We start from the raw sequence: 12162 nt of genomic DNA, 5'->3' as shown, positions 1-12162 counted from the left end.
AGCTTTAGCACAGATGGGGGAAAGGAAAAACCTCCTTGACATTTAGGCTATAATGAAACATCAAATAGAAAATATAGCTCATTAACCTCAAGGGATGTGTGATCAGGGCATTTGGATCCATTAGACTGGGAAGTGCCATACTTGCCTAATTGGAGAGCATGATATTCAGGAAATGTGTTCCCTTTATAAATAAAACAACTGGAGATGCTGCGTTATCTATATGCCATTTGTGATTTTGAGCAAGGCAGGTACATCAAAAAGTAAATAGCCTAATGAGATTCAAGTTGGCTTAGATGTGTGAGCAAAGGTTCATTTTAGGAGACTGCAGAGAGTGGAATTCCTCCCCCTCCCCACCTTCACAGAGAGTACAAAGAATTTGTTCAGATATCTTACCTGCTTTCAAGAAGGGCTGTCAGCATAACTGGATTTGTCAGGATAGTTCTATTTTTAAAGGAATGTCCCAAACCAGCCTCTCTGCAACAAGGCAGTTTTAATTTGGCTTTCCTTTTTGGCCTTTAGTTTTTCTGTAACACTCTCAAAAGCAGTAGTTGTGATGGGCCTAGCAGCTCAGCAAAGGAAAAGGAGATAAAGGCTTGTATAGTTTGCAAAGTAGTTTAACTTATGGTGAATTCGCTGGGATTCCATGTCTGGCTTTCATTGTTTTATGGGGGTCTGTAGAACTGGTGGGCTGCAATTGTGGCTGAAACTTCCCTATCATTGCTTGGAGGCCTCTCCCCTGGGTCCCACCTCCACTGTCAGAAGCATCATGAATGTCACTTGCTGGGAATTACAAATGGGTAGAGTGCCCTTGTACTCAAGTCCTGATTTTGGTCTTTTCATGGGCATCTGGTTGCCCACTATGAGATCAGGGTATTAGATTAGATGGATCATTGGCCTGATCCAGCAAAACTCTTCTTACATCACATCCTTTTCATGGTGATCATTTTTATTTGTCTTTCATGGAGGGGAAAGGGATAGCAGACATAAAAAAGCCTGGCACTGCACTCCTTCATTATTGTTGCCACCCCAATCTCCAAGCGGTGTGAAATTTTAGGAGTCCAGGCACTTACCCAGGGTCTGTGTTTCCTTTGGAAATGAGGCACAGCAAAGACTGTGGTGTCTTTATGATATATGGTTTATTTACACATCTATACAACCTGAGTCTAGATGGAGGAAAATCCCAGCATTACATACCAGACAGAGGGTCCCTTACTTCTCCCACAGGTGCAGCAGGCTTGGCTCTAAAGACAGAAATCCTACATTCACCCCCTCTCTCTTTGTTACAGCCTGCTACCATCAGCCCACATCATATTCTGCCCCTTCTTCCTCCTTGCTGCTGCTAACCTAGTGAAACCATTTCCCTCCATCCTATGTCATCCAAATATAGGATGACTCTTCTTGTCTCTGCCTGTGGCGTTTGTACGGAGCCCCCGGTCGTCTCACGGACTATTGACCCGTACACCACTAATCCGCTGCCACCAACCAGGTCCTCCCTGGTAAAATCACTTCAGCCTCAGTCAGGTTCTCAATTAATAAAGAAGAGTGTATTTTATTTCAGACACAAACAAACCTTTCCGGCATTCCAAACGTTGTTACTCTTTACTTTCTTAGTCTTATTTTCCTCTCTCTATCTCTTCTACCTCCCCTCACTCAAGAACCCACTGCCCTAACTGTCTCTCTCTTTCCAACTGCCTGCCAGCTGCTTCTCCAACTGCCTTTCCCAACCAGCCAACCCACTAAAACCAACCAACTACCCACCAACAACTCCAAACAACAACTCAAACCTTGGGCTAAGCCCTTTTATACACAGGTAGGCTCTGCCTCCGGCTTTCCTATTGGTCTATATTTTTAACCCTATCTCTACCGCCTGTTCAAACATTTTCTAAATGAATGGGCAAACGCCACACTGCCCACTAACACACAGCTGCAGGAGGGGCCCCACACCAGCAGGAGCCTTTGTTCTTCCAATGATCCCCACTCAGCTAGTTCTGCCAAGCTGGCCTGGCTTGCTAGCATAAGCTGAATCCAGGGGTTTCTGTGTTCAGCACGGTTTAGTCCAACCTTGATTAATTCTAACTTTTACTAAAGTCAAGAGTTATGAGTGACTTACAGCCACATGCTCTGGCACCCAGAACCTATAACAGTATTAAATCGAATGCTCAGAGAACCGTGTCATGAGTTTCCATTCCAAGAATTTGGCATTAATATTGAAGAAGTGCAGTCCATCTTGTGAGTGAGCAGAAGGGATCCTTGATCATCCCATATGGTCACACACACTAACAACATTTTGAAAACAAATATCGGTCTAGAGAATATGCTTACTTTGAAAGGCAAAATAGGGTTTGGTGTTTTACTAGGGACAGGTGTCCCCTCCAAAAAAGAAAAAGGGGGAAAGAGGCTTTCTCTAGTAAATAGAGGCTTTTGTTTTTGTTCTAAAATATAGACCACTTACAAGTATTGAACAATATACAACGTAACCTGAAATATGTTTATCACAAAAAACATAATCGAAAAAATGAAGCAGCAGAAGTCTGTGAGAACATAGAGGTATCAAATTCAACCTTAAGGCAAAAGGGTATGTTTCCAAGAGGCACCAAAACAAATAATTCATGGTGCCTTGGGAGGTTCAGAGGGAAGGAATGCAGAATAAATGAATTCAAAGTGCATTTAAACACACACACCCAAAATCTCCTGGGAACTGTAGTCTGTTAGAGGTGCTTGGAATTGTAGCTTTTTAAGTAGAAAACTACAGTTCCCAGGTTTTTTGTAGGGGAGTGCTTTAAATGTAAAATGTGTCCATAGCCTGAGTTGGAAGTACAAATTTCACATCTGTGCATCTGTAGATGCTTGGATGTCCAGATGTTTTGCAGAAGCATTGGCAAGACTATCGATCCCTTTAAAACAGGAACTGCTCTCCTGCAGTTCTTGTTCGGAAGATGCTTTGTCAAGACGGCTTTGATCCCAATGACATTTATTGGAATTATAATTGACTTCATGATTTGTTTCTCCTACAGCTTGTTGGCCAAGTGAGTTTGATTGGTTGGCTCGGAGAGGGGGGGGGAAAGTGTTGCCCTGGAGTTTCCAATATGAAGGATGATTGATTGAGAAGCTATTTGAGCAGACACTGTTCAGATGACAAGAACACTTGATTTACTCGCAGTCGCTAGCTGTAACTGGGAGCTGAGTACATGCTCAAAGGCTTAAAGTGACAACTGCAATAGAATAACCCTCATGTCTTAGCCCAAAATATCCCTCGGCTATGAACTTCACAGCTGTCTTATTGTCCTACTGTGTACAATAATTTAAGAAGAATAAGAGATTGCTCTCTGATTACTAATGGTGCCTGAGGCCCAGATCTCAACAAAGGTACACAACACCTTTTGAAAGCAATGTAAGGATGTAGAAAAAATTGTTTTTCAGTGCCAGCCAAGCTAATTCACAGTTCCTGGACCTATGAGCTGATGAGAAAATAGCTAACAATGGCTAAACACCTATGTAGTTTGTGATGCCTACAGAAATCTGTATTTTAGGGGCAAATGCTTACAGAATTTGTACAGAATGTGTATATTAGGGAAGAGTGTGCATAAAATTGCATAGAACTTAAATGCAATTTAGGCAGAATGAGGTTAATAAATAAACTGTGGTGAATGGAATGGAAAGGTATTTATTTTTGCATGTGTATGAAACTGACACAGAAGAGAAATAAACTGATATATTCCATCCCTAAGTTTATGCAATCATTCCTTTTTTCCTTCTTTCCAAAGCACTTGTAGACCCAGCTGACCTAAGCAACTTGGTTGCTAACAGAATGAAATATCTGTCTCTACAAATCTGAAGGGTACAAACCTCCTGGCATTACCCAGTCATTCTTACACGGAGCTCATTTGGACATCGCTGAACATTCATTCTGCAGCTGTCCTTGAACCACCTCTGCGAACACAAACACAAGGAAATGGAGCCACTCGCCTTTTCCTTGACTGAAACACCAAGTGGTGGTTTCTTTTGCAGAACCACAGTGGTTTCAAGAATGCCAAAAAGTATATTTGCACCAATTCTTGTTGTCACCACTTTAAGGGCAGAATGAGGGTTTTAATCTGTGTTAGCTAAGCCCTGGTTTAGTTCTTGTTCTCATTTAATTTGGAATAAAATGTGATGGCACAGGTGGGGTTCTGCAACAAAATAGTGCAGCATGGAATGCTTCTGTTGAGGGTTTCATTCTATTTCCTGCCCCACCCCTTAATTCTCTTCTCCAACACGCAGTTACTATCCCCTGACAACGTAGTGATGGTAGGCAGGGGGGTGGGGGAATCAGATGAGCGACTGTTAGGGAATCTTACGATAAAGGGCAGAGTGATGCTACTTTTGTTACTACTATTGTTATTACTAATGTTATACATAAGCAATGACTCTGACAGCCTGAAGATTGGAAACAGGGAGAGGGATAAGTCGCTTTTCCGCACAAAGGCATCCGACACAATCTACAAAGTTTGAAGCCAGACACAAAATTGGTCACATTTCTATTATCTGCTCTGCATTTAGCAAAAGTCGGTGGGAGACTGTTTTCCAGCCTTATTGCCAGGGAGTGAGGCATCCTTTGAGGTGACTTGCATTGGGAAGGGAGCAATAACCCTCTCTGTGTGCTGTGAGTTTCATGATGATCACCTCGTCCTGCCAATTAGGCTTGAAAATATTTCAAGTGCTTTTTCCCCAAGCCTAATTGCTGCTGTGGAGTGTGTGAGAGGGTATGAATCTCCCTCCCTCCCTCCCTCCCCTTCTCTCTCTTTCTGTATGTGCATTAGAGAGAGCGATTGAAAAAGTTTGTGTGCGTTGCATTGGGCTGACTGTCACATGCACCCCAGAAGATTAATCCTGAGGGAATGAGGTCCTCGGGCTAAAAGGGCGTTTCCTGTTCCTGATTCCTGACGATGCTGGGCCAGATGGACCAATGGTGTGATTCTGCATAAGCTAACTTTCAATATTCCAGGCAGGGTTGCCATTATACATTTACATTTGCACTCTCTTGTGAAAAGCTTTCTGCCAGAAGAAAGTAACATAAAATTAAAGGGTTCTAGGTAGTCCTCTGCTAGTTCTCTACTTGTAGGGAGTTGTGTGGCTTGCTTCCTTCCTTCCTTCCTTCCTTCCTTCCTTCCTTCCTTCCTTCCTTCCGAAATGATAATCCCCACTTGCCATCCAAAGTCATCAATGCATTCTACCATCTCTGGATTGCATGGCGAGGTCCCAGGCCCTGCAATTCCCTTAGATAATAAACACACAAATGTTTAGGAGGTTAATGGGATGAAATAGGCCAGAACTTTATTGGTTACAGATGTGAGTGGTTTGGCTTAGGCATTGGGTGAATCTGGACTACCGGTATATCCTGACTCCTGCCCATCTGCAGGGAGTCTCATAAGGGTAAATCACTGGTAGGGGGAGCCCTATGATATACATCAAATCAGGGCACCCCCATGGTCCCCTATGGGGTCATGGCATGGCCCTAGCCCATGCCCAGGCTTTGGACAGGATCCACACCCCCAGATCCCTTTAACGGGATACCCTTAACGAGGAGGGGCAGGCGGAGGCAACAACCTCCCCTCCCATAAACAAGACTTACCCAATGCCTAACCTTACAAAGTTGTGATGATTGCTACAGGGTAGGCGAAATCCAAATGGCTGGTGCCAATTTGCCAAGTGGGAAAATTCCTACTGGACTGCCAGTTGATTTGTGTGGGGTCTTCCCAATAAAGAGAACCTTGAAAGCACACTCCCCACCCAAGCAAGAGCTGGCTTCTTGCAGTCATTTATCTAGGCAGCCTTCTCCATCAGGGAGGTCTTGTTCCAATGCACATGAGCAGCGGCTGGCTGGAAATGTTTAATGCCCATTTCCTGGCTGTGTGCCAATCAGGACAAAAAACTTAGAAGGGAGGAAGAAAGAGCAGCAAGGAGAGAGGAGGTAACCATTTGGCTTCATTTCAGGATATTAAATGTTGGCTCTGGTGCCAACCTTCCATTGTTGGTGTGTGTGTGTGTGTGTGTGTGTGTGTTTGGGGTGTGTGCCTTAATTTCAGATTCATGGCTAGATTTCATCACCAATAGGGGAGACGCTGTGAAAGCAAATGCAGATCTGATTGCCTCCTTTTGTTTGCTTTTCTTCTGAGGGAAATGAACTATCTTTAGCTGCTCTGAAGTTTGAAATAACAAAAGGCTTCCCCTCCCCTGTAACACAGAGGAAACAGCTGGCAAGGGACCCCCTCCCAATTTCTTGATACCTTGATATCTGGAGCCATCCTAGCAAACTAATGCTGATGTGAATAGATGGGAAGCCCCAGAAAAATCCCCTGATATTGAAGTGCTTCTGAGTAGAGCAGAATGATGGAGAAATATTTACTGAACAGAAAAACACAAAGACACTACCTTTGGCCACAATAAGTTACGGTCAAAACTCCCACAGTGGCCCAAACTGTAAGGAATTACCAAGTGCCTAGAGAATGAGTCTTGAAAGGGGAAGTTGGTTTTGCAAAGGAAGAAAACATCTGGGAAAATTGGGAGCAGATTTCAGCACAGAGCTAATGCCTACCCCCCAGACTGCTAATGCCCTCTCATGATGCATTTGACACCATGGCTATAAACAATTAGAGACAAAGCACAGTGATGAGCCAATATGTATTCTCCTCCACCCACACTTTGAGTAAATGCTCGTTGATCCATTTGATTCTTTCCCCACTTCATTGCCTTCTCCCCAAGAGCATACATTGCCTCTCCCTTAAGCCTCCTTTGGGACATGAACCAATCAGATGGAGAGACAACACAGTTCATTGGCAGAGCAAAAACTTTGCAAACAGAAGGTCTCAGGTTCAGTGCCTGACACTTCCAGTTTAAGAAAAGAAGGTCCAGTTACAGATAAGGAGAGCAGGCACAATTCTGCTCAGCTGAATACTTCCCTGGAGAGGGACCAGAGCTCAGTGGCAGAGAAGATATTTTGTGTGTTGAAGGCAGGGGCGCCGACTTATAAAAAATATTGGGGGGGCCCATACCGGGGTCCTGCCCCGGGAAGTTTTCTAAGAGCCGCTCCCGGCCCGTTGCTGCTGCTGCTGCCCGCCTCGTGGCCCCCTCGCCAGCTGAGGGAGGGAGAGAGACCGAGAAGGAGAGAGATGCATGGTGGGCAAGGCAAGTGCCCACCGTGCCTCGCCTCCCACCGCCCCTCGTGCCGGCCACCCCCTCCCCTCCCGTCCCCGCGCGCTCGCTCGCCCTCCTCACCCCAGCTCTTGGCCGTTCGCCCCAGGAACTCGCCGCTGTTGGGGTTGTAGATGAACCTCCGCCACTCGGCCATAGACTGGCTGAAGGGCTTCTTCTCCTCCTTGGCCATAGCGAGAGAGAGAGAGAGGCAGAGGCTGGAAAGAGAGAGGGAGCTCGGCGGTTCGCTGGCGGCGGTTTTTCCCCTGCCAAAACAACAGCGGCTCCTCAGAACCGCTAAGTAACTCTCCCTCAGGCGCCCGGCAGAAGAGCAGAAGAGAGGAAAAGGAAAGAGGGGCTGGGCCAGTCGCACGCACCGAGCAAAACTACTCGCGCCGCCTCTTTTACTACCGTAATAATTATTTGTTTTAACTCATTACTGAATGTATTTTAAAAGGTAACTATTGTCAAACAAGGAAAATAAAAAATACCGACATAATTTTGTGATTTTACAAAGCATAATATAACTAATAATTTTCTTAAATTATTGGGGGGGCAGAGCCCCCCAAACAAATTTTTGAGGGGGCTCGGGCCCCCTCAGGCCCCATGGAGTTGGCGCCTATGGTTGAAGGTACCCGATTCCATTCCTGGCATCCCCTGTTAAAATGATCAGATTGGTTGGAGCATGGGGCTGATAAAAACAAGGTTATCCCAAGTATGGGATAACTTCATATTCCTGCATTGCAGGGGCTTGGACTACTAGAGGATGCTCAGGGTCCCTTCCAGCTCTGTGATTCTATGAATTCTGTGTGACAGACTTCTTCTTGATTACCTGGAGAGTGGCTGCCGGTCAGAGTACACAACACTGGGCTTGGCGGACAAATATTTTGAGCTGATCTGAGGTAGCTTCCCGTGTGTGATTTCTTACAAGCTTTCAAGAGGTTTGTTGTTGTTGTTGTTTAGTCGTTTAGTCATGTCCAACTCTTCGTGACCCCATGGACCAGAGCACACCAGGCACTCCTGTCTTCCACTGCCTCCCGCAGTTTGGTCAGACTCATGCTGGTAGCTTCGAGAACACTATCCAACCATCTCGTCCTCTGTCATCCCCTTCTCCTTGTGCCCTCCATCTTTCCCAACATCAGGGTCTTTTCCAGGGAGTCTTCTCTTCTCATGAGGTGGCCAAAGTACTGGAGCCTCAGCTTCAGGATCTGTCCTTCCAGTGAGCACTCAGGGCTGATTTTCTTCAGAATGGATAGGTTTGATCTTCTTGCAGTCCATGGGACCCTCAGGAGTCTCCTCCAGACCATAATTCAAAAGCATCAATTCTTCGACGATCAGCCTTCTTTATGGTCCAGCTCTCACTTCCATACATCACTACTGGGAAAGCAGTGTCATACATCAAGAGGTAAGCAGTGTCAAAAGACATTGTGCAGCCCAGCTGAGGCACCCCCAAATTTCCCTAGTAATAAACTGATTAATATTTCAGTCGAGCCCTCTAGTATAGTAAATACTACCTGAGCAGTTTCCCTCCAAAGCCAGCTTCTCCTCACAGCAGTGATAGACAGCCTGGGCTGTCAAGATGGTGTCTCATTCTTTTGAGATGGGAGCTTGCAATGTCAAGCAGGCCAAGCCAGGTTCATCACAGTGCTTAAAACATTTCCAAACTGCTTCTGGTGTTTGCATATACATGCTGATACGGCTGGTTTGAGTTATACTCTGGATTCCTATCATGGTAGACAGTAATGAACTGCAGGCTTTATAGTGGGAAAGCATCCTTATCTCCTTTTCAGGTTAATTAAGCAGCTTCTGGCTTCTCTTCTAGCTCAGTCCCTATAGATGCATTTGGAACACAATGTTTATTGATGGATCAATTAGGAGAGAAGCTTCTCCAAGCGTTAGTTAACAAAAAAAATTGAGGGGGAGGGAGGATTTCACAGTAATGTTAGAAATAATTTCCTACTTTCCAGAACAGAGGGATATGTCCTTATTTTAGCTTCCTTCCTAGTTATCCCTGTGCGATTTAGAGGTTGCCCCATCACCTCTCATCCTGCTTTGCCTTCCATACTCACTTTGGCTTCGGAGCACATGAGCTTAATTATTCTTTTCCCCAAAAGTGAGACTCATAATATTCTGCTCTTGAACATGAGCACATGCAAGCCAACCAGTCTGGAAGCTCTCTTAATTTTGCCAGCCACAAAGCTTCAACCTACCCACTTCAAACAGATCCAGAAATCAAAGGAGGTGAAATTAGAAAGCGATGATTCCCCACACCCCAATATATGCTCTGAATTTCTCTCTCTAATTGTACAGTTTTGGGTTTAACCACAGAGCCTAGGACTTGCCGATCAGAAGGTCGGCGGTTCGAATCCCCGTGACGGGGTGAGCTCCCGTTGCTCAGTCCCTGCTCCTGCTAACCTAGCAGTTCAAAAGCACGTCAAAGTGCAAGTAGATAAATAGGTACCACTCCGGCGGGAAGGTAAACAGTGTTTCCGTGTGCTGCTCTGGTTCGCCAGAAGTGGCTTAGTCATGCTGGCCACATGACCCGGAAGCTGTACGCCGGCTCCCTCAGCCAATAAAGTGAGATGAGTGCCGCAGCCCCAGAGTCGGTCACTACTGGACCTAATGGTCAGGGGTCCCTTTACCTTTACCTAATCACTCTTTTAAAGAAACAAATGTCATAGTATTTTTCTTTGTTCTCACCGTATCTTATCATTATTCAGAAAAAATATTAATTCTTATTAAAAAAATTAAAAGCAATTTAAAAAAACCCTGAATCAAAATATACACAATGATAAGAATATATTATGGGGAGGGTCTCAATAGTAGAGTATTTGCTTTGCATTTAGGAAGACTCAGATTCAATCCCCAACATCTTCAGATAGGATTGGGAGAGAAATCCTAAACAGCTGCTGCCAGTCAGTGTAGGTAATGCTAAGCAGTATAAGGCAGCTTCCTATGTTCCTAATACAATATAAGATACAGTTCTGATTTACTGTAAAACTGACAGTAGAGATAGCTAGGATCAATCCTCTGGGAAGGCTTGTCTGAATTAAAACTTCTTCAATAGGCACTGAAACTCCAGTGAGCCATTTTTTGACTGTAATCTTCTGCCTGAAGAACTAGTAATTTGAAGTAAGTATAACTTGAGTTTGTGGATCATAAATTTTGGATTAGCACTGTCCAATCTGTCTTCGAAGGCAAGGGATGAGAGGGGGAATGCCAGTTTAGGGATTACTCAGTGAAAATATAAACACAGACATGTGCTTGGAATATTGAAAATGGTACTAGAAATTCACGCCTAACTTTGCTGAAGCTGCAATGGGCCAAGTATTATATTTCTGAATATTCGCTTGTGGCAAAATGCTGCATTTTTGACTATGGCATGTGAATGAATTGGTTCAGGGAAGGTGGAAAGAACAGGAAAGAGGGATTGATTCCATCTGGCATACCGTGATGGAACGATCAACACAGTGTGGCACTGAATACCTCTCTTTGTTTTATATTTAGCAGCCTAGCAAGCCGCCTTATGCTGGATCAAGCCACTGAATCTGAACATAGGTGTATGTTGCTCAGAATTATCTACAATGATTGGCAGCAATGCTCCTACTTGGAGATGCTGGGAATTGAACCCAGAACCTTTTTCATACAAAGCCTATGGCTAAGGCAAGTTATAAATAAGACATACTAACAAGAAAGCACCTGTTCTTTGTACTGATAAACTCCTGTGGAAGTGGTAAACAACAAGGTTAATTGATTAGACATCGACTATGTGATTTGACAAAACTCAAATGACTAAGTGAGGTCACGGTCTGCCACTTTTCTTGTTTCTTTTGACCGCGAAGCCATTGAGCTGGTCTCTGAAGAGGACCGGAGGTTGTTTTCCAAGCAGCAATGTGGCTTGTTGGAAGGTAGCAAATAAAGTTCTTAATGTTATCGCCAGTGTTTACATACCCATTTTGTGGCACGGCCATTCCAAGGAGAGCAGCCTGCCAGCTTTACAGTTGTACCTTGGGTTACAGATGCTTCAGGTTACAGAATCTGCTAACCAAAATAGTACCTCGGGTTAAGAACTTTGCTTCAGGATGAGAACAGAAATTGTGCAGCAGCGGGAGGCCCCATTAGCTAAAGTGGTACCTCAGGTTAAGAACAGTTTCAGGTTAAGAATGGACCTCCAAAATGAATTAAGTTCTTAACTCGAGGTACCACTGTAAATGAAAAGAGTCAATAATACTTGCAACACCCCAAATGAAGAGATAAGACTCAAGTCTTTGGGGGATTAAAAATGAGCAACAACTTTTCTGGGGTTCTCTTTCCACTCCCTGCCCTCCAGTGTTGGGTGTCCAGTGTGAGGCATATTTGTCCTTCTTTCTCAGCATTTTTGGGGTCTGCTCCAGGGCCTATGCCTGCTATTCCTCCTACCTGTGGTCCCACATTTATGTGCTGAGGGAAGTTTAAGGTTGTATTCATTGTAACACAAAGGAGATTGCTTGACAGAACCCTTTCCCCTCTTCCTCCCACCACAAACTATTCAGAGGGTTATCTTGACCCTTTGGAGCAGATTTGGGAATGGTGTGGGGGTAGAAGAGTGTGGGGAGAGACCCTTTGTGTTAGTGCAATGATTTAGTTGAGTAGAGCTCTTACTCTATCATCAACCCATGGCTAGCCCAAAACATTTTTTTGAAAATAATTTTTATTAGAATTTTATTTACAACATAACATAAACCCCCACCCCCAATACACAATCCACCCTCATTAAATGTGAACATAACATACTGTGAGCATAACATACAACAATACAAACAACGAAATAAATGAAGTTTTTATTTCATTTTTCATTTCTTTTATTTCGTTGTTAGCCCGAAACATTTTGGTACCAGAGGCAGAGCAGTCAGCTGTGCCCTTTTCCCTTCTAAACCAAGGTGCCCAGGGCTAGTAACACCTGGAACAACAACAAAAAAAGTCCTACATGCAGAAAAGCCTCCTCCCTAGCAG

The 12162-nt window shown here is 44.4% G+C and overlaps 1 long non-coding RNA gene across 2 annotated transcripts; it reads left to right on the top strand.

Annotated features, from left to right (window-relative positions):
* Positions 1-426: 426 nt before the first annotated feature.
* Positions 427-11913, top strand: LOC309352880. Of its 2 annotated transcripts, XR_014161437.1 has the most exons (3): positions 586-1810; positions 3765-4037; positions 10681-11913. It is a non-coding gene; the product is annotated as an uncharacterized lncRNA (long non-coding RNA). The 2 variants fall into 2 exon arrangements; XR_014161438.1 differs by lacking the exon at positions 10681-11913 and having other exon boundaries at positions 427-1810; positions 3765-4180.
* Positions 11914-12162: the final 249 nt, after the last annotated feature.

This window comes from Podarcis erhardii (assembly GCF_964252035.2).
Source record: "Podarcis erhardii genome assembly, chromosome: 11".
Classification (NCBI taxonomy): Eukaryota; Metazoa; Chordata; class Lepidosauria; order Squamata; family Lacertidae; genus Podarcis; species Podarcis erhardii.
The sequence above is the reverse complement of the archived record's forward strand: the minus strand, read 5'-3'. Positions and strand labels throughout refer to the sequence as shown.